Genomic DNA, 20,173 nt, shown 5'->3' with positions numbered 1-20,173 from the left:
ATTAAGATTTAAATTTCTTTAAGAGGATTGTTATGAATTATTTGTCAGTTCATAGATCTCCATGTCTTTAAGGTCAGTCATTGCACTTTTAATAGCTTTCTTTGATGGAGTCATGTTTCTTTGATTATTGATCCCTCGGGCCTTATATCGGTGCCTATGAATTTGAGGAAGCAGTCATCTCTTCCAGTCTTTACAAACTGTCTTTGCCAGGCAGAAATCTTTCACCAATCAGCCTATCCAGAGATTCTAGGCAGATTGTGTGGTGTGTCTAAGGGCAGGCTTGCTACTGTATTCCTTGGGCAGGCAGGTCTGCTGCCTGCGTCAGCGTGTAAGAAGGCTTGGTATTTGGGTAAATAGGGGTCAGCTTGGTGCCTGGGTCCACAGTGGCTCACTGGCAGGCCTGGTGCTTGAGTCCACACTGATGAACCTGAGACTGGGTCGTTATGGGCAGACCTGGATCTTGGGTCCACGGGAGCCAACCAGGTGCAAAGGGCCAGTGGGGTAGGCCCATCATCTTAATCTGTGTGGGTCTATCTGGTACTAGGGTAGACTGGGAGCCTGACTGCATAGGAGCTGGCCTGAAGGCTGGGACCACAGGGCTACCCTGGCACGAGGACAAGCCTGGAACATGGGGATGCAGGAGTCATCCTGTCACCTGGGGCCTTAGGGGCCAGCCTGGAAGTTGTGTCTGTGGGTCCAGGCTGGTGTGGTATGGACTGCAAGCATGAACCTATGGGAACCAGCCTTGAGGGTAGGGCCTCAGGGGCTGGCCTAGTGATGGAGAAGGCTAGGAGCCTGGGTCTGTAGCAGCCTATCTGGAGTCTGCACCCACAGGGGCCAGTGTGGCATGAGATGGCATGGGATCCTGGGATTATGGGAGCTGGCCTGGTGGTGGGTTGGATCAAAAACCTGTCCTTGGTAGTTGGCCTGGTGCTGGCCCAGCCAGGAGCCAGGGTTTATGGAAACTCTTGGGAAGCCAGAGGCCACTGGAGCCACCCAGGGCCATAGGAGGTGGCTGGTGCTGGTATGTGCCAAGAGGCTGGATTAGCAGGATCCTGCCAGGAGCCTGGGCCGTGGAAGCCCTCTGGGACTTCTGGAGCTGGCTGGCACGAAGGTGGTCTAGGGCCCTGGGTTTGCAGTTCCTCTGGGAACCTGGAACCATGAGAGTCCTCTGGTGCCACTGGGGCCTGCAGACCCTGGAGTGAGCTGCAGCCTATGTTCAAGGGAGCCTACAGAAAGCCGCCTAAAGGCTGAAGGAGTTAGCTGGGTTCTGGGGAGGGTGGCTCTGGGGTCCACAGTGAAATTGCCTGCTCACTACTTCACTGTCTTTCTCCCTTGGGGAGGTTGTCTGTCTTGACCCAGGCAGTCTAGATTTGGAGAAGGTGTGACGGGAATAATGTGAAACTATCATTCCTACCCTCCTCAATGCATTTTTTTCTTATTTCTGTGTTTCGCTCAGATTCTCTAATTCATCACCCAGACTCTTGTGAAGGTATTTTTATATGTGGATAGTTGTTCAAATTGATATTTCCAGGAGGAAATCAGTGGTAGAAATTTCTATGCTGCCATTTTGCTGATGTCATTCCCCTCCTGGATCAGGTTTTTTGATCCACTCTGAGAATCTCTGTCTTTTAGTTGACACATTCAAACTGCTGACATTCAGAGTGATTATTGATGTAGTTGGACTAATAGCTACCACTTTTATTACTACGATTGACCCTGGACAATGCTAGCTTCAACTGCATGGGTCCACTTATACATGGGTATTTTTCAATAGTAAATACTACAGTATTACATGGTCTGTTGAATCCACAGATGCTGAGGGCCTACAAGTCACGCGCAGATCAACTCCCATTGTTGTTCAAGGGTCAATCGTATTTTCTGTTTTCTGCCCTTCTTTTCCACCATTTATAGCTTTAATTGACCATTTTGTATTATTCCTTTTTATCTGCTCTCAGCATATTAGTTATATTTGTTTTATTTTTTTCAGTGTTTGTCCTAAAAATTTAAACATATGGATACATTTGGATTTACTAACCCAAATCCACTTTCAGATAACACTATATACTTCTTCATGAGTAGTGAAAGTACCCTATAATAACAAAATAATCCTAATTTCTCTCTTCTGTCCCTTACATCCTTGCTCATTCATTTTATTTATATATAAGCATACACACACACATATATATAGCTATATGTAGTTGAGTACTGTGTTGCTATTATCTGTTAAATCTGTAAGAATACAAAAATAAAAATTTTAATTTTCCTTCACTTATTCCTTCTCCAATGCTCTTCCTTTATATAGATAAGAGTTTCTGACATGTATCATTTTTGTTCTCTCAAAAGCACCTCTTGCAAGGCAGGTCTACTGACAACAGATTCCCTTAATTTTTGCTTGAGAAAGTCTATTTATGCTTCACTTTTGATGAAAGTGAAAGAAGAGAGTTAAAAAGTTGACTTAAAGCTCAACATTCAGAAAACTAAGATCATGGCATCCGGTCCCATCACTTCATGGCAGATATATGGGGAAACAGTGGAAACAGTGGCTGACTTTATTTTTCTGGACTCCAAAATCACTGCAGATGGTGATTGCAGCCATGAAATTAAAAGATGCTTACTCCTTGGAAGGAAAGTTATGACCAACCTAGATAGCATATTGAAAAGCAGAGATATTACTTTGCCAACAAAGGTCCATCTAGTCAAGGCTATGGTTTTTCCAGTGGTCATGTATAGATGTGAGAGTTGGACTGTGAAGAAAGCTGAGCGCCAAAGAATTGATGCTTTTGAACTGTGGTGTTGGAGAAGACTCTTGAGAGTCCCTTGGACTGCAAGGAGATCCAACCAGTCCATCCTAAAGGAGATCAGTCCTGGGTGTTCATTGGAAGGACTGATGTTGAAGCTGAAACTTCAATACTTTGGCCACCTGATGTGAAGAGCTGACATATTGGAAAAGACCCTGATGCTGGGAGGGATTGAGGGCAGAAGGAGAAGGGGACGACAGAGGATGAGATGGTTGGAGGCATCACTGACTCAATGGACCTGGGTTTGGGTGGACTCCGGGAGATGGTGATGGACAGGGAGGCCTGGTGTGCTGAAGTTCATGGGATTGAAAAGAGTCGGACATGACTGAGCGACTGAACTGAACTGAACTTTGAAGGATAATTTTGCAGAATGTGGAATTCTAAGTTGGTGAGGGTTTTATTTTCTCTCAGCACTTTTTACTCCACGGTGAAATGTTTTCTTACTTAAATGGCTTCTGAGAATAAGTTAGTTGTAATTCTTATCTTTGCTCCTCTATAGATGAGATTCCCCCAGCCTCATCCCTCTAGCTTCGTTCAGGAGTTTTTCTATATGTTTAATTTTCTGTACTTTGAAAATGACATGCCTAGGTGTAGTTTTTTTTGGAAGCTTTAATTCTGCTTGGTGTTCTCTGAGCTTCCTGGATCTGTAGTTTGGTGTCTCACATTAATTTGAGGGAAATTCTTAGTCATTATTGCTTTGCATATTTCTTCTTTTTTGTTTGTTTGCTGTTGTTGTCCTCCTTTTGGTATTCCCTTATGCACAGGTACACCTTTTGTAGTTGTCTCACAATTCTTGGATATTCTGGGGGGTTTTTTTCTTCAGACTTTGTCTCTTTGTTTTTCAGTTTTGAAGATTTCTGTTAAGATATCCTCAAGCTCAGAGGTTCTTTCTTCAGCTGTCTAGTCTACTAATAAGTCCATCAAAGGCATTATTCTTTTATCTTTCAGTGTTTTTTTATCTCTAGGATTTTTTTCAGTTCTTTCTTAAAATTTCCATCCTTTGCTTCTATGCTGTCTACTTTATTCACTAGACCCTTAGCATATTAATAATAGTTGTTTAAATCATAAGTCTGATAATTCCAACATCCCTGCCATGTCTAAGACATGTTTTTAAGGCTTGCTCTGTTTCTTATGCCTTGTTCTTTCTTTTTTTTTTTTTTTGCTTTTTGTATGTCTTGTTATATATATATAGGGCTTCCCTGGTGACTCAGATGGTAAAGAATCTATCTACAATGCAGGAGACCCAGGTTTGATCCCTGGGTTGGGAAGATCCCCTGGAGGAGGGAATGGCAACCCACTTCAGTATTCTTGCCTAGAGAATTCCATGGAAGAGGAGCCTGGCAGACTACAGTCTGTGGGGTCACAAAGAGTCAGACATGACTGAGAGAATCTCAGTAACCAAGCATGATGCACTGGATAAAAGGAACTGCTATAAATAGGCCTTTAGTGATGTAGTGGAAAAATGGGGGGAGTGGGGGAGGAAGGGAAGTGCTCTATAGTCCTAAGATTAGGTCTCAGTCTTTTAGTGAGCCTGTGCCTCTGGATTGTGAACTTCACATGTGCTTCTCAGTCCCCTCACCCATACCCTGAAATGGAACAGGATGACTTCGGGGGCAGGGGTGGGGGTGGGCTGGAGGGCGGACCCTGAACTGGTTATTTCTCTTTCCCAGGCCAGTTAGGCTCTGATAAAACCCCATCTGGTTCCATTCTGGTTAAACAGTTTCTCCTGAAGGCAGACCTTGTTAAGAAGAACTGAATGTTCTGATTTATTTCAAAATCGTTCCTGCAGAATAGTTCCAGTAGAAGCATGGTGGGAAAACAGGTTGTGGTGGGATTTTTCTTCAGTATTCACTGTGAGAGCCTGGAGGAGATCCAGAAGGTAAAACTCATGACTGTGTGGAAGCCCTCAATGACGGGATTCCTCTTGAGTTTTCAGAGTTCTCCACACTGAGCCTCCAGCAATTTGTAAATCACAGTTCAGGTTTCCCTACTTCAACACTGGTTCCCACAGAGGTTGCTGCTCCAGTACGCTCTGATTCTCTGTGTTTGCCTGTTGGTTTCTCCAATTTGTGTAGCAGCATTTTGCCCTGTGGCTTCATTTCTCTTTGGATCTAAGAAGATTTGTTGACTTTTGTTTTACTTATTGTTAGGCTGGAGTGGCAACTTCCAAGCTTCTTATATGCTGGACTGGAAACTGACATCTCTTTTTACCTGTTCATCTCAAAAGTATGAAAAGTCTCAGTGATTCTTTGTGAATCTTTGCTAGGCCTCTTTCTTCTAGCAGTTTCTCATCTGTTTCCCTTGTTTGCCCTATTATTTTACTGGGGCTTTCAGAAATTATATGTCAGTAGACTTCATATTCTATCTACAGAATGTCCCTTGGACAAAAATATGGAAAACTTAAGAACTGGAATGGCTTGATCGGTTCTACCCTTTCTAATAAGATTTTCCCAATCTGTCATCCAGTCACCCTATCCACTTCCTTTTGGTTCTTTATGACCCCTCTTCCATTCCAAAAAATAACCCCAAAATCCTCACTAGTTTATCTTAACAGGTGTTTATTTTTTCTTTTTACCATACTCATGGTTTTGCACAGTTTTATGGAACCTAGTTGTACGTTTTGTGATAAGTACTTTGTTTTAAATACTTCTGGCTTTATCTCTGGCTTTACATCTTTTGTTGCTAGAGTGATAATATCTGCTGAATTGTGTCTTCAAATAAATGTCTCTTTGTACGTGGCTTAGGTGTGGTTTTTATGAACCAATCGTTGTAGAAAGAGGAAGCATTGACCTGATGAATTTAAATCAATCTGAGACCATTTCTCTCAGTGAAAAGGGTTCAGTTTCTTTCAGTGCTAGGAGTTCAACCAGCTTCTAGACAAGCATGATAGAAAAGTTGACATCTGACTGAAAGACTGAAAATTCTGAGGAAGGAGGAATAGGGAAATAGATATTGAGTAATTAAGAAATACCCAGAACCCTTACATGGTTATTTCAAAAGCGGTTAAGATGCCACTTTTATGTCATTCTTCTGATACCCTAGTCCAACAAAATCTGTCCCACCACCTGTTTTTATAAGATTTTACTGAAACACAGCCATACTTATAATAAGTATTGTATATGGCTGCTTTCACACCACATTGGAGAACTGAGTAGTTGTGGCAGAGACCCTATGGCCTGCAAACCCTAAAGCCTTTATGATTTGATCCTTTCAGAAAGCTTGCTGACCCTTGCCCTGAAAGATTAAATCTAAACTCATCCTGGATTTCAAAGCCTTCTATCATCTTTCATCACTCTACTGATCTTATTTAATCAGCATTATTCACTGTATACAACCTCTAATCCAATCAGATTAATTTATTTACCTACCCCCAAAAGTGTGTGTTCATTCCCCACTTTTCTCTTTTGTCTCTGGCCTTTCCAGTTTGGAACGTTCTCCTTCAATCTTACATATCTTTGAAGGCCCGTCTCAAGTTCCTGAAGTTTTCTTTGTTAACTCTGCCCACGCTAGAACCTTGTTTGCTGCATTTATTGCCTCTATCACACTATGAGGCATTTTGAGTCTGTATATGTTTTATAAATATATAAACACATATCTGTCCAATTGAATGCAAAACTCCTGGATATTAAAGTCTTGGTAATATAATATTTTTGGTGTGTCTTTTTATAGAAATCCAAGCAATGCTGAACAAAGAGAAGGCACTTAACTGATATTGTCAAACTCCGCCTCCCACACATCCAGGATTAGTCTGTTTCTCTATACCCCTCTCCCATTCTAATTTGAGCTTCACGTCTTCTCATCTGGCTTAATGCTACAGTCTCCCAAGTGCCCCTGCTCCTTCTGGCCCCTACAGTCATCTCCCCAGATGGCAAACAGACTGTGGTGGTTGAGTCACTAAGTTGTGTTCGACTCTTTGTGACCCCATGGACTGTAGCCCACCGGACTCCTCTGTCCATGCAATTTCCCAGGCAAGAATACTCGAGTGGGTTGCCATTTCCTTCTCTGGGAGATCTTCCCAACTCAGGGATTGAACCCGCATCTCCTGCAGTGCAGGTAGTCTCTTGCATTGCAGGCAGATTCTCTACCAACTACCTTCCAGGTCACGAATGTCTGTCTTTTCATAATTTGGGTCTCTCTCTCCTCCTTGCCTGACTGCCCAATCTGTACTGACTTCCCCTCACTTCCAGTATGTCACTTTAGCACCCAGTTTCACTTTCTTCATTGTCCTGATCTTGACAAAAATTGTCTTGTTTTCTTGTTTAGCCATTTCCCCTGTAAATACAGCTCAAGGAGCTTACCTGATTTGTGCATAGCTGTATCTTCAGCCCCTAGAACAATGCCTGGTGTATGAGGTGTTCAGTAGCTCTTTATGGAAAAAATAAAACCATTCATAGATTTATTTTCTTTTAAAATAGTAAAAAAGAACTTTTGTTCACTCTCATTAACATGCATTTACTAAGCACCTACTTTCATGGTATTACCATTTAGGGTTTTGCACAAACTGTTCTTAGGGGCGGTGTTAGTTTCCTAGAGATCATAACAAATTACCACAGACTAAATGGCTTATATAACCTTATTCTCTCACCGTTCAGGAGGCCAGAAATATTGGCAGGACTGAATCCTTCTGGAGGCTCTGAGGGAAAATTCATCCCATGCCTCTTTCCTTGTCTGGTAATTGCTGGCGATCCTTGGCATCCTGTGAGTCATGGGTGCATCACTCCAATCTCTCCAATCTCTCCTTTCATCTTCACATTGCCTTTCCTCATGTGCTTCTCGGTGTCCTCCTCTGTCTCTTACAAGAACACTCGCATTGGATTTAGGGTTCACTCTAATACAGTAAAATCTAATCTTTATCTTTTATTATATCTCCTGTTACCTTCTTCCCAAGATCACATTCTGAGGTTCCCCATGAACATGAATTTTGAGAGGACACTATTTAGCCTGTTACTGGGGTTCATTTGACACAGAGACTAACAATCTACTCTTCCTGTAATTTAGTGCCCTTAGGTTGTTATTTGAGTGGCCAGCAATCACCTCCCTCCCCCAGAAAACCCCAATTTCTATTAGGAATTACTTCTTCCATTTTGTGAACAATCTTGGTAAAGATGTAAATCAATGTTTCTTGTCCCAGCATAACCAAGGAGCCACATTTGACCCAAAGGAAGACAAATGGACTCCTAGGATATTTATTTTTACAAAGGGATCTTTCTTTATATTTTGGCAACCTTTCAAGATAGAGTTTTTACTAAATGTCCTATGATAGTAACACTGGAAATCTGAATTGACAGAACACATTACACAATCTGGACTCCTAGAACTTCTCACCTGGAGAAGGGACACCAGGATGGGAAGTAAAGGGTGAGTATGCGTGGGAGCAGCAGCTCCTTGACAAGATCTGTAAGTTGTTGCTGCCTAGACTCCAGAGCCTGTCCCCATTCCTGTCTTGTGTCCAGGTCTGGCCCTCTAGCCCCCTGCCCATCCCATGAGTTCCTGGCTAGTACTCTCTGGAAGTCCCTGTTTGCTTGTTAGCCAAAATCCATTCCTATCATTTACAACCAAAGAAACTCAGCTGTTACTCTGAGATCCAGGTTTGTTCAGTGTTGGTGCAGTTTTCCATATTTAGCTCTGAATTCTGACATGCTGAGTTTACTACTACAGGAGATACTACCTTCAAAATGTCAATTTCAGCTCAAACCTACAAATTAGTGAAATTACGAGACAGTATCTATTAGCATTATTATTAATTTATAATCCATCTTGTTACAAAAGGATTGCATTGTGTTAAATTATGCTACAAAGGTACACCAAAAAAAAAGTACATTTAAAATAAGAAACAAAAAATGAGACGAGGGAAAAATAAGGATAGAAAAGTGAGATGGGGCCACAAGTGAGCCTAATCCATAAAATGGTTACCATGAAGGCCTAGACAATAGAGAAAAGAAATAATAACCTGAGAGGGTCTACAAGCTACTGTTGTTGCTATGGTATTTGGCAACAATATTTTCCACTTGAAATAATACCTGCTCAACCCACATTTCTGTTAAAAGAACTTGAAATCTCTTTATAGTAAAATGGGGCCATGAAATAGTCAACTTGCCAAATAGGAACTGCCAAATCCCAGAAAAGACAATGAATTTGCTTAAAGTCATTATGCTATCACTTTAAAGATGGTTAAAAAAAAGTCCTAAAACATGAATTTTAATTAATTTATTTATATATGTTAATAATACTCAAAAAACCCCTTAGGCTATAGTGCCTTATTTTATTTTATTGTTTATTTTTAAATTTTTTAAATTAAAAAAGTTGTTATTGGGGTATGCTGCTGCTGCTGCTAAGTCGCTTCAGTCGTGTCCGACTCTGTGCGACCCCATAGACGGCAACCCACCAGGCTCCGCGGTCCCTGGGATTCTCCAGGCAAGAACACTGGAGTGGGCTGCCATTTCCTTCTCCAATGCATGAAAGTGAAAAGTGAAAGTGAAGTCGCTCAGTCGTGCCCGACTCTTAGCGACCCCATGGACTGCAGCCTACCAGGCTCTTCCGTCCATGGGATTTTCCAGGCAAGAGTACTGGAGTGGGGTGCCATTGTATAGTTGCTTTCTAATGTATTGGTTTCTGCTGTACAGTGAAATAAATCAACTGTATGTGTATATATGTATCCTCTCTTGGACCTCTCTCCTGCCCGCCCCCACCCCCCATCCCACCCGTCTAGGTCACCGCAGAGCACGGAGCTGAGCTGTAGTGCCTTATTTTAAATTGTTGATAATTTATTTTGCTTTACTAGACGGATCTTGGCAAACTTAATTTTATAACCTTTTGTTGCAAATTAAACTATTTTAAATTCAGTAGAGAAATGCTGTTTGAAAGAACACCTGTAGTCAATCTTTTTGCAAATCAAATATCAGTCCCTTATGTATTATTTTAGTGATGTAGTATTTTCACATACTATAGAAATGCTGGTTCCCCTCTTGCAGTTTTTATAAAAGAGGCAAAGCCCAGATTTTAAATGCAAACACTGCATAAAGATATTGCTCATACATAGTAACACAGTAAACATAATCATAAGATACTGATCTTCATTATTATAATGAAGATTTTCCCATTTTAATATTTATTGCATTTTTTTTCTACCAAACCTTTTCTACCAAAATGGATCTGAGGCAACTATTGAATACATCACAAGTGCCACCTAGTGCTTTCTTTGAAAATAACATTTTTGTATCTTCAGAAACTAGACCGAGAAACAAGATGTCAAAGTCCCATACTCCCAGGGCAGAACCTGTTTAAATAGCTCTGCTTCCTAAAAAAAGAATGTTTTCAGCCAAAAAGCAATTTGAAAGAAAAATTTGGTAGTAAGTTTGACTGTAGTCAGATCTTCCAATGCTGATTGGTTTTATTTCTATATAGGTACTGTGGTGTTGGAAAAGACTCTTGAGAGACCCTTGGACTGCAAGGAGATCCAACCAGTCCATTCTGAAGGAGATAAGCCCTGGGATTTCTTTGGAAGGAATGATGCTAAAGCTGAAACTCCAGTACTTTGGCCACCTCATGTAAAGAGTTGACTCATTGGAAAAGACTGATGCTGGAAGGGATTGGGGGCAGGAGGAGAAGGGGACGACAGAGGATGAGATGGCTGGATGGCATCACTGACTCGATGGACGTGAGTCTGAGTGAACTCCAGGAGTTGGTGATGGACAGGGAGGCCTGGCGTGCTGTGATTCATGGGGTTGCAAAGAGTCAGACATGACTGAGCGACTGAACTGAACTGAAATGAGGTACAGATTTCCCCTCTGTCTGAAAGCAGAGTGTTCCTGCTTTTGTATGCAGAAATGAAACCTTTTTATGCAGAAATGACGTAAAGCAAAGAAGCAATTGCCTGAGGACACATCTTGCTAAAGGATGCACAGAGTAAATTGAGGTATCTGATGTGGAGTCGCTGAGTGTATGTAATTCCCTGGCAGGGAGGCTGGTGGTGCCACTCCACTTGTGTGTGCTACTTCTATAGTGGCTTGCTGCAAACCATGCACTGAACGCTGTTTTCACTTTTTTGCCTTGTTTCGGAAAAGTGAGAATCTTTTTTCAGATTTTTTTTAATTAGTGAAAACAAGTACTGATGTAGGTCTTTCGTAAAGATGAAGTAGCATAGGGCAAACTTTGGAAAAGCAGGGGACACCTGTATAGATGGAGTTAAGTAAAGGATACTAAAGGAAGGGAAAACGAAGGCATTTCCATACAGAAGTAACAGCCAACATTTCCAAAAGTACTTCTTCCCAACTCCCAATAGGAGCTGATAATCTCTTGGAAGCTCTACTTCTACCATCATTTATGCCCCAAGTCACTCCTCTTCCCCACTGTCTTTAAAGGCACTGATCTGTTGTTACCATCATTGTCTCACCACCGCCACCACCCATAGTCATAATCACAAGCATCATCTGAGTAACTCTTGTCGTAGGACCCAGTGCTGCTGTCAAGGGAACAAACACAGGTTTTAGCTGCTACAATCAAGGCACTTAATGTCAACTGGGAAAGAGGAATAGAAGAAAGAGAAAGACAGAGAAGAGAAATATAAGTGTAACAGTAAAACAGCAATACTTTTAAAACCCATCACCGTTTGTCCAGTTCACAGAACGGAAATCACTGGAACCATCCCCGCCCTTTACATTCCTGGTGCCAGAGTTTTGTAGCCCTCATCGGAAATGACTTTCCTCCTCTATTGTCTGTTTATTCCTCTGCCTCATGCCTGGAAAATTGCAACAGACTTATCCTTTGGCTTTCTGTTTCTGCCCCTGCCGGGCTAACATCACAGTAGTGCTGCCTTTAGCTTTTCATTCTCTTCCCCAATAACTAGAATGGCTTTCTGTGCTTATCAGTCTATGGACACAAATCTCTAAGCCCAGAGTAGAAGAATGCCTTCCATAATTTACATGAACTTTATCCATTCAATCTGATAGGCCACCATATCCCCAACACTAAAATTTTTATCCTCAAAGGGCAGTTCTCTTTTAACTTTGAAACCCAGTGCCACACCATGCTTTCATTTCCTTTTTAAAATTGTGTGGGTTCCCGCCTGTCCCCACCAGTATTTCTACTTTTTTTTTCTTTTGTCTTTTGGGCTCTTTGCCTAGTTTCAGCTTTTCCCAGTTCTTTCAGTTCAGTTCAGTCGCTCAGTTGTGTCCGACTCTTTGTGACCCCTTGGACTGCAGCATGCCAGGCCTCCCTGTCCATCACCAACTCCTGGAGTTTACTCAAACTCATGTCCATCGAGTTGGTGATGCCAACCAGCCATCTCATCCTTTGTCGTCGTCCCCTTCTCCTCCTGCCTTCAATCTTTCCCAGCACCAGGGTCTTTTCAAATAAGTCAGTTCTTCGCATCAGATAGCCAAAGTATTGGAGTTTCAGCTTCAACATTAGTCCTTCCAAAGAACATTCAGGACTGATTTCCTTTAAGATGGACTGGTTGGATCTCCTTGCAGTCCAAGAGACTCTCAAGAGTCTTCTCTAATACCACAGTTCAAAAGCATCAATTCTTCAGTGTTCAGCTTTCATTATAGTCCAACTCTCACATCCATTTATGATTACTGGAAAAACCATAGCTTTGACTAGATGGACCTTTGTTGGCAAAGTAATGTCTCTGCTTTTTAATATACTGTCTAGATTGGTCATCACTTTTCTTCCAAGGAGTAAGTGTCTTTAATTTCATGGCTGCAGTCACCATCTGCAGTGATTTTGAAGCCCCCAAAATAAAGTCTGTCACTGTTTCCATTGTTTGCCCATCTATTTGCCATGAAGTAATGGGACTGGATGCCATGATCTTAGTTTTCTGAATGTTGAGTTTTAAGCAAACTTTTTCACTCTCCTCTTTCACCTTCAACAAGAGGCTCTTCAGTTCTTCTTTGTTTTCTGCCATAAGGGTGGTGTCATCTGCATATCTGAGGTTATTGATATTTCTCCTGGCAATCTTGATTCCAGCTTGTGCTTCATCCAGCCCAGCGTTTCTCACAATGTACTCTGCATGTATGTTAAATAAGCAGGGTGACAATATATGGCCTTGACGTACTCCTTTACCTATTTGGAACCAGTCTCTTGTTCCATGTCCAGTTCTAACAGTTGCTTCTTGTCCTGCATACAGATTTCTCAAGAGACAGGTCATGTCGTCTGGTATTCCCATCTCTTTCAGAATTTTCCACAGTTTGTTGTGGTCCACACAGTCAAAGGCTCTGGTGTAGTCAATAAAGCAGAAGTTGATGTTTTTCTGGAACTCTCTTGCTTTTTCAATGATGTTGGCAATTTGATCTCTGGTTCCTCGGCCTTTTCTAAAACCAGCTTGAACATCTGGAAGTTCACAGTTCATGTACTGTTGAAGCCTGGCTTGGAGAATTTTGAGCATTACTTTACTAGCATGTGAGATGAGTGCAATTGTGCAGTAGTTTGAGCATTCTTTGGCATTGCCTTTCTTTGGGATTGGAATGAAAACTGACCTTTTCCAGTCCTGTGGCCACTGCTGAGTTTTCCAAATTTGCTGGCATACTGAATGTAGCACTCTCACAGCATCATCTTTTAGGATTTGAAATAGTTCAGCTGGAATTCTATCACCTCCACTAGCTTTGTCCGTAGTGATGCTTCCTAAGGCCCACTTGACTTTGCATTCCAGGATGTCTGGCTCTGGGTTGGTGATCACACCATTGTGATTATCTGGGCCATGAAGATCTTTTTTGTATAGTTCTTCTTATTGTGCCCATCTTTGCATGAAATGTTCCCTTGGTATCTCTAATTTTCTTGAAGAGATCTCTCATCTTTCCTATTCTATTGGCTTCCTCTATTTCTTTGCATTGATTACTGAGGAAGGCTTTCTTATCTTTCTTTGCTATTCTTTGGAACTCTGCATTCAATTGGGTATATCTTTCCTTTCCTACTTTCCTTTTGCTTCTCTTCTTTTTTCAGCTATTTGTAAGGCCTCCTCAGGACAACCATTTTGCTTTTTTGCATTTCTTTTCCTGGGGATGGTCTTGATCCCTGCCTCCTGTACAATGTCATGAACCTCTGTCCATAGTTCTTCAGACACTCTGTCTATCAGATCTAATCCCTTGAATCTATTTGTCACTTCCACTATATAATTGTAAGGGATTTGATTCAGGTCATACCTGAATGGTCTAGTGGTTTTCCCTACTTTCTTCAATTTAAGTCTGAATTGGGCAATAGGGAGTTCATGATCTGAGCCACAGTCAGCTCCTGGTCTTGTTTTTGTTGACTGTATAGAGCTTCTCCATCTTTGGCTCAAAGAATATAATCAATCTGATTTCGGTATTGACCATCTGGTGACGTCCATGTGTAGAGTCTTCTCTTGTGTTGTTGGAAGAGGGTGTTTGCTATGACCAGTGCGTTCTCTTGGCAAAACTCTATTAGCCTTTGCCCTGCTTCATTCATTCTTTCGTTATATTATTATTCCATCACTTATTACCATTCCCCTCCTCCATCCCTCTCTTTTTTCCCCTACTGCCCTCCTCCTGGGCATTACATTCTCCTCCTATCTCTCCTGGTTGCTCTTTCATCTTGCTGGACAGCAAATCATATGAGAACTTCCCTTTCCTGCTCTTTGGATTTATTTTGCTGTTTCCTAGGTCTCTGATATTCCTCTTTTTTTTCTTCCTTCTTTTGCTGCAAAATATTTTCAAGCAATTTCCCCCAAATGAGCATTTAAGAGATAAATATTCCAAGTCTGTGCAGCTTGAAAGTGTCTTCTACTTTTACACTTAATTGTGTTTGTCTGGATACAACATTCTAGCTTATAATTATGTCGCCAAAGAACTTGGGAGCTTTTCCTCATTGTGCATTAGTACCTTGTTTCTGATAAGAAGTAAAATGTCAGTCGGACTCTTGTTCTTCTGTAGTGTGGAAGATGAATTGCTTATGGTTTCACTATTTTCAAGTCAAATCCTAACAATCAATTTTCCCATTTTAAACCTGAGCCCCAACAGGTCTGTGTTCTTTTAATGCTAACTTATGATATTTCAGAGATTGACTTTGAAAATATAGAACTTCATCATTCAACAAAAAAAAATCTAGTAAAGAGATGAAAAAGATGTTTCTTTTCTACTGCAGCTACAAAGGGAGAGACATTCTTGCTCATCTTAAAATTTGGTTAAAGGATTTGATGAAGTTAGGTGTTACATGTGAACTCTCATAAGGACACCAGTCTTGTTTCCTACGTAAAGTCTTGCACATCTATTTGTAACTGCTACCAGTTCATCATGTTCTCTCTAATATAAATCTGTCACTGGAATTATTATTTGAACAAAGGGCTCTTGTAGATGCTAGAGATTTTAGAAATTATTGCCATGTCATGTGAACATAACCTTCAGTGACCCCTGTCTTGTTAAGGCTTGTTAGGATAGTTTTATCTGTTGTCCTGGTGATAATGCTGTAGTTAACAACTATGTTCCCAAGTGGTCTAAACATTACCAGAGGAGGTTCCTTGGCTCCCTCTTCTTCCTGTTCACATAATGGACAACTAAGTCAGCTTTTCGAGAGCCCCTCACATGACAGAGAGTTTAAGTCTTGTCTATGATTCCACATGGTTGTATATTCAGTTGCTTCAGCACCATAGAACACAGCAACGATTTCTCAAACCAAGAACTGGTTTAATAAGATATTTTACTCTTTAGTCTAATACCAAAACGTATTATTCAATGTGCCATTCAAAACATATCTCTTTTTCAGTGTTATTTGCAACATATTTGTATCATTTCAGTGTCTCTTGGGAGTTTTTGGAGGGGAGAGGAAATTGAACAAGAATATTAAAAAGCAAAGTGGCAGTTCCTTTAATTTAAAAAAATGTTACTCCCTGACCTCAGATACACATCAAGGTGCAGGAAAACAATGTCCTATAATAATATTCCAAATACTGTAAAAATCTTCCTACCAAAACCAAAAGTATTCTCTATATTACTGTAATATTAAATCTTTACTACATCTATTATTCTATAAAGTAATCAGTTCTAGGACATAGAACAATAGAAAAAAAATTACATTGTGGAAAAGAAACTTTCCTTAGATCCATGTGAATCTCCAACCATCACTGAAATTGATCAGATAGATAACAGATGAGCAGAACAGAATAGGGTGCAAAAATAGGCTCACATATAGAAGATTATTTGATTTATCACAGAAGTGCCAATCAAATTCATGGGGAAAGGAACGACTTTTTAATATATGGTACTAGGAGAAGGAAATGGCAACCCACTCCAGTATTCTTGCCTGGAGAATCCCAGGGACGGGGGAGCCTGGTGGGCTGCTGTCTACGGGGTCGCACAGAGTCAGACACGACTGAAGCAACGTAGCAGCAGCAACTAGTTCAAAGGATGAGCTTCCCAGGTGGTGCAGTAGTAAAGAATCCGCCTGCCAATACAGGAGACACAAGAGATGTGGGTTCATTCTCTGAATCAGGAAGATCCCCTGGAGTGGGAAATGTCAACCTCTTGCCTGGAAAATTCCATGGAAACACGCTGCAGTCCATGGGGTAACAAAGAGTCAGACATGTCTGAGCAATTGAGCAGGCACGCACTGGTTCAAAGGATATTTGCATTTTAAAATTGGGTAAACAGTAGCAAATTATTCACCAGAAAGCTAACAGTAATTTATGCTCTCACCAACATGCTTAAGAGTGCTTCATGACCTACTCAATGTTCAAGGATATTTCAAAGGATGGATATTCTGTTTACTGAGCACAAAGTACTCTTTCTGTGTGTGTATATAATGCAATTCATTCATTATTCAAGCAACAAGTATTTACTGGATGCCTCATATATGCTAGGTACTGCTCTAGGCCCTGGGGATTTGGCTGAAGGCAAAATACTTACTGTCTTAGAACTTACATTCTTGTAGGGGAAGACATAACAAACAGATATAAATATACAATTTTATAGCATTCTATCTAAGTTGTATGAGAGGAAAACCCAACAGATAAGAGCTTAGAGAGATGAGGGGTAAGAGCTCTAGTTCATAAAGGAGAATCAGGGAAGGACTCTCTGCAGAGGTGAGGAGGAGGCCAAGCAAAGTTTAAGGGGAACGTGTGTGTGTTCAGGCAGAAGTTCTGAGAGTAGAAGGGCCCTAAATCAGGAAGATGCTTGGTGTGGGAGAGACTCCAAGAGAGACTAATGTGGCTGGAGAATGTATGCAAGATACAGAGGTAGGCTGGGACTGGTTCATACGGACCTTGTTGGCTATAGCAAGACATTTAGATTTTATTCCAGTGTAATGGGAAGCCATTGAAGGGTCTTCAGCGCTGCTGTGGCATAAGCTGATTAATATTTACAGAAGATAATTTTGATTGTTGTCAGGAAATGAATGGGAGGGGAAGGAAAGGGAGCAAAATGATCTTTAGTTGTGGCCAGAGGGACAGTAACTTGGACTAGGTGGGAGCCAGGAAAGTGTGGAAATGTGACCCAAATTGGGACCTAGCTGGATGTTGTAACAGTTAGGGCTAGCTGATGGTTTGGATATTGGGGTGGGGTGGGACCAGGGGCAGAGAGAAGTCAAGGATGACTCCTTGCTTTGGGATCTAAACAACTGGGTCAGTGGTAGCGTCACCGACTGAGAGAGAGATGATTGATGAGGGAGACAGTAGGGGGCATTGGAAGAACTTTGGTGTGCACGAGTGGAATAGCCCAACATGCATCGACAGATGAAAAGATAAACAAAGTGTAATAATCCGTACAGTGAACTATTATTCAGCTATGAAAAGAAACGCCATACCGATACATGCTACAACATGGCTGAAGCTAGAAAACATTATGCTAAGTGAAAAGAAGCCAGACACAAAAGTCTACATATTGTATGTTTCCATGTGTGTGAAATATCCAGAATAAGCAAATCTATAGAGTCAGAAAATAGATTGGTATTTGGCAGGGGCTCGCTAAGAGTTCGGCACGACTGAGCGACTTCACTTTCACTTTTCACTTTCATGCATTGGAGAAGGAAATGGCAACCCACTCCAGTGTTCTTGTCTGTAGAATCCCAGGGACAGAGGAGCCTTGTGGGCTGCCGTCTATGGGGTCTCACAGAGTCGGACACGACTGAAGCGACTTAGCAGCAGCAGCAGCAGCAGGGTGGGAGGAAGAACTCGAGAGTGACAGCTTAATGGAGGTTTCCATTTGGGGTGATGAAAAAATTCTGGAGCCAGACAATAGAGGTAGTTGTACAACATTGTTAATAAACCGCTGCTGCTGCTGCTAAGTCGCTACAGTCTTATCCGACACTGTGTGACCCCATAGATGGCAGCCCACCAGGCTCCCCTGTCCCTGGGATTCTCCAGGCAAGAACACTGAAGTGGGTTGCCATTTCCTTCCCCAATGCATGAAAGTGAAAAGTGAAAGTGAAGTCGCTCACTCGTGTCCGACTCCTAGCGACCCCATGGACTGCAGCCCACCAGGCCCCTCCATCCATGGGATTTTCCAGGCAAGAGTACTGGAGTGGGTTGCCATTGCCTTTTCCAGTCAATATACTAAATGTCATGAAATTTTATACTTTAAAATGGTTACAGCAGTAAATGATATGTTATTTGTATTTTAGCACAATAAAAAAAAATCTGAGACAACACAAATTTTAGGAGAGTTTTTGTATGTAGGGAAATTTTTTGTATGTAGGGAAAATTTTTGTATGTAGGGAAACTCAAGCATTCAGTTTGGGACATGTTAAATTTGGGATGCCTGTTACATATTCAAGTAAAGCTGGATTCAGGAATCCAGAGCTCAGGGGAAAGTTTAGGACTAGAGAAGTAAATCTGGGAGTCATTAGCATAGGGATGACACTTAAAGACTGAGAACTGGGTGAGACCACCTAGGAAAGTTGTGTAAAGAGAGAAAAAAGAAGAAACTGAGCCTGGACTACCTCGGGAATAGGAGGAGGACCAGCCAAGCAGCTGTGGGCATGCTGGCTCCTCAAAGCAGTAGGAGAGTTAGGACAACATGGCATCTCTGGAGCTCGGGTAGAAAGCACTTTGGGGAGAGGGGGCATCAAGTGTCGATTACTGTTGAGAGATGGAGTAAGATGAAGACAGCTGGCTTTTGTGTGATGGAAGTCCCTGGGACCTTTACAAGGGTGTAGTTTGTGAGGAAATGAACTGACAACACAGAGTCAGCCAGGCTCTCCTGTCCCACTCTCTCATGGCCTCATACCTTGTGTCTGTAAACAATAATATCGCTGACCTTGGTAGCCCTGTGCCTGCGTGCCCACTTGGCCATGGACCACATTGGTCTGATTTAGTGTATCAGTAGTCTTTGAAGACTCCCTGTTGCTGCTGCGCCTGCCCAGAGAGGATAAATATGTCTGCAGTCCCCACAGCTCCTCAAGTCTTTTTCCAACTTCCCTGGTCACGCCTTATCTGCCCAGGGTTTAGTGAACAGTGTGAGCAGCAAGGCATAGTTCCAAGTGGTTATATGCATTACTCAAATGCACTAGCTTAAAATATTTTTTTTGTTTGGTTTATGAATTTCTCAAAGAGATGTATTAAAGTTTTCTAACATCAATATAGATTGATCAATTTGTATTTCTTTTTCTAAAAACTATTTAGTATTTATTTATTTGGCTGCACTGGGTCTTCATTGCTGCATGAGGGTGTTCTCTAGTTGTGGAGTGAGGGGCTGCTCTTTGGTTGTGGTGCACAGGCTTCTCGCTGTAGTGGCCTCTCTTGCTGCGGCCGTGGGCTCTCCCAGGCTCCAGTGGTAGCAGCACACAAGCTTAGTTGCCCCGTGGAATGTAGAATCCTCCCAGACCAGGGATGGAACCAGTGTCCCCTGCATTGCAAGGCAGATTCTTAACCGCTGGACCACCAGGGAAGGAAGCCCTAATCTCATATTTCTAAGGCCTTCTGCTTGTAGAATTTAATAATTCTGTATTAAGAGAATAAGTGTTTTGACTCTCATGTCTTGTTAGTGAATTGTGATTTTTATCATCTGGAAATAGCCATCTTTCTTTTTAATTGTAATGACATATAGCTGGATTTTTTAAAATCCAGATCAAAACTTGGTTTTTTAATATGGGAACTTAACTCATTCACATTTTGTATTACTAATATATTTAAATATACTCATATTATCTTGGCTTATGTTTTCTATTCAGTTTTTTTTTTCTGTTTCTTCTTGCTGTCTTTTATTAGACTGATCAAGTTTTCTCATGGTTATACATGTTCTAGTCAAGTTTTACTGTTGGTTTTGACTCAGTTTTTTTTCTCTTTTGTCTCACAGTGTCTGTTTCTTTGGACTATCTTTTGACATTGTTGTTTTTTTTTGAGTGCATTTCTGAGTACTGTAATTATTTTAGAGATAGTATGATTGTGGCAAAACTTCTGAATCCTTGTATGTTAAAAATGTCTCCAATTT

The 20,173-nt window shown here is 41.4% G+C and overlaps 1 long non-coding RNA gene across 2 annotated transcripts in view; it reads left to right on the top strand.

Annotated features, from left to right (window-relative positions):
* LOC139187174 (uncharacterized) overlaps positions 1 to 20,173 on the top strand; it is an 89,760-nt gene that overhangs the window by 18,263 nt on the left and 51,324 nt on the right. Inside the window, exons 4-5 of one of the 2 annotated variants that reach the window (XR_011570788.1) lie at positions 8,090 to 8,159; positions 10,206 to 11,973. The exons of the other annotated variant lie outside the window; for it this stretch is intronic. This is a non-coding gene — a long non-coding RNA (uncharacterized lncRNA). Of the gene's footprint in view, positions 1 to 8,089; positions 8,160 to 10,205; positions 11,974 to 20,173 lie in introns of those variants that run through there. 2 annotated transcript variants of the gene reach the window in all.

The sequence above is a fragment of the Bos indicus genome, chromosome 2 (genome assembly GCF_029378745.1).
Source record: "Bos indicus isolate NIAB-ARS_2022 breed Sahiwal x Tharparkar chromosome 2, NIAB-ARS_B.indTharparkar_mat_pri_1.0, whole genome shotgun sequence".
NCBI lineage: Eukaryota > Metazoa > Chordata > Mammalia > Artiodactyla > Bovidae > Bos > Bos indicus.
This window is presented reverse-complemented; position numbering and strand designations above follow the sequence as displayed.